The 2608-nt window shown below is 37.7% G+C and overlaps 1 protein-coding gene across 1 annotated transcript in view; it reads right to left on the bottom strand.

Annotated features, from left to right (window-relative positions):
- The window catches only part of hlcs (holocarboxylase synthetase (biotin-(proprionyl-CoA-carboxylase (ATP-hydrolysing)) ligase)), a 40984-nt gene that overhangs the window by 33230 nt on the left and 5146 nt on the right, over positions 1-2608 (bottom strand). The gene's annotated exons all lie outside the window — the stretch shown is intronic.

Genomic DNA, 2608 nt, shown 5'->3' with positions numbered 1-2608 from the left:
TAGCTAACTATTTTCTGTCAACATTAAGTTGACAGAAAAAAATACATTCTGAAAGTTCTTTTTTCAAAAGTTACGTGACAGTATATTTTATTTTTATTATAATTGCTAAAATGTTTTTAGCAATTAATATTAATATATGTTTATTTACTCAATTCTACTTTGAGTTGTTAAAGCTTAACTAACAAAACTTTAAAAAAAGAAGGTATCACAAACTTTCAACCATTTTGTTCTTCAATTTAAACTTGAGAGTTAAGCAACTGAATACTGAAAAATCTGTAGTTCCTTAAGTCCTGTATTGTGATGTGGAATGACCACTATCACTCCAATATAGCATGACTCTGGGTCTTTAAAGCAATCAGTGAACATTAACATTAGTTTGAATATTATTCACAAAAATACTTTATGTACAATCTACCACTCTGGAACATGGTTTTTATTATTATTTTTGATTAAGTTGTGCAATTCCTGCCATCACAAGATAAATCTTCAGATAGGAGGAATGTCAAAGTAAGATCACGTTTCACAAAAGTCTATTGTATGTATTCATGCATATACTTCTTTTATATCTTCAATTCAACCAAAACTAAGTTTTTCAGTGCTCCTAACACACATGTAATATATATTTTAATGGATAAGATTGTTTTCTCCAAACATACTTCTTTATGGTGAACAGAAATTAAAAAGGATTAGTGCTCAACAGTTGATTTGCATTTGCATGGCACTCAGCAACTTCATTTAAATACGAAAACCTCTGCTAGGCACAAGGGAAGGGGGATGATAGCGGAACACGGACACACTGCGTTTTTGACCATTTTTGGCAGTGTTCGACTCTGACTAAAACCTCTTGCCGAAAGCCCTCAATCTCCATGCGCATGGCAGAACAAGGTGTCAATAGCTGACGAAAATCCCATTTTTCGTCCTGTGGGAGTTCTGACCTTCTGCTCTGCCCTCTGTATTAAAGTGTTCCGCCATGTTTAGAACTAGAGTCTTTGTAATCCAAATCAGCAGTTCTGCCTTTCTCTGTATTCTGTTGCTATAGCGATTAATCCTCAGCCAACTGCTGTGTGTTTGAGACAAAAAGGTGGAGAAGGAATTCTATCTTTATGAGACAACCAGTCAGTTTTGATGAAAAAAGCAGTCCGAACAAATGCTTCCTGTTCAGGATCCGTAAGGCCGATCCAAAAATCATTTGAGGCGTATGAGAGGGCTATTTGTCGTTTCCAATAGTCCCGCGATTCATATCTGTAGCTCACTCACAGAAATGGCAGCGATGAGAGAAAAATGATGTGCGTTGAGCTCAGAAATTTTTCAGAAAAGTCTAAAAATGAATGGTTCAGTGCCTGAGGTTACCCTGTCACTTGATTTCACTTTGAAGCACCTTGACAGAAAACTGTCAGCCATAGAGAAATTTTGAAAACATTTTACGGGAGCAGGCATGCGTATCAATGTCATGACCAACTTTCATGTCAAAAGAGCAATTTTTGCAGCCATGAGAGCAATTTCAAAATTACTTTGGGGTAAAAAATTCCATCGTTTTCTCACTCTAAAAATCGGCAGTTGGTGTCAGTTACACTCTAAGGTTCGGCAGTTGGAAATTTTGCTCGTTTTCCGCTTTTTACGTCGCCATCGTAACTCCGATCCCCAATAAAAATAATAGCTCCCTTCTTGGCATAGAGCCGCACGTTTTGATACCACTTTTGTGGGTGTGCACGCAGTGGTACGAGCCGCATTAACGGTGATGGAAGAAAAATAAATAAAGATACATTCTATTGGGTGTAGAACAATAGATGCCTGCCATGCATTACATGCCTTGCAGTGACTGCCTTGCAAGGCAGTCACTGCTCTTCCCTATTTAATGCTAATGGCATGCCCCAATAAATAATAAAGAGACATTCTATTAGGTGTAGAACAATAGGTGCCTGCCATGCAATGCATAGGGAGAGCAGTGAGTGACTTGCAAAGCATTGCTATGGCATGCCCCAATAAGAGCAGATGATCTGAGATAAAAAACCCAACAAACCTTTACAATTACAAGCATCTTAGTAAATCAAAAACTCTCCTGATCAAAACCTTAGCACCAGAGAAGTTACTGAATCAGGTTTGCTGGTGAATCATATCCAGATTGTAACTTAATTTTCAAAATGTAAAATGACAAACAAAAAAGCAGGAGCAAACAGCTGATCAAAAATTTAACTCTGTAGTTTTAAAAAGTCAAAATCAGCACCTACTTTGAGACTACCACAACCACCATAATAGGAATAGCAACAATGTTTTCTCTTTTTGAGATGCAAAAGCAAAGCTAAATTGGATGCTTCAAGACCATTATTTTTAATTTAATTCTGCTCAGAACATGGACACCCAGCAGCAATATCCTTCTGGACTAAGGGTTGTCTCCTATTTAGCAAAGAGTGGGTGGTTTAACAAAACAATGCTGCAGTTCACAATCCCCGCTTGGTTTGTAAACATCCACTTCCATCCATCCTAAACATTTCTAGTGGTTCAAAAGATGAATGTCCATCCATCCATCCATCCATCCATCCATCCATCCATCCATCCATCCATCCATCCATCCATCCATCCATCCATCCATCCATCCATCCATCCATCC

This window comes from Poecilia reticulata, linkage group LG14 (genome assembly GCF_000633615.1).
Source record: "Poecilia reticulata strain Guanapo linkage group LG14, Guppy_female_1.0+MT, whole genome shotgun sequence".
Classification (NCBI taxonomy): domain Eukaryota; kingdom Metazoa; phylum Chordata; class Actinopteri; order Cyprinodontiformes; family Poeciliidae; genus Poecilia; species Poecilia reticulata.
This window is presented reverse-complemented; position numbering and strand designations above follow the sequence as displayed.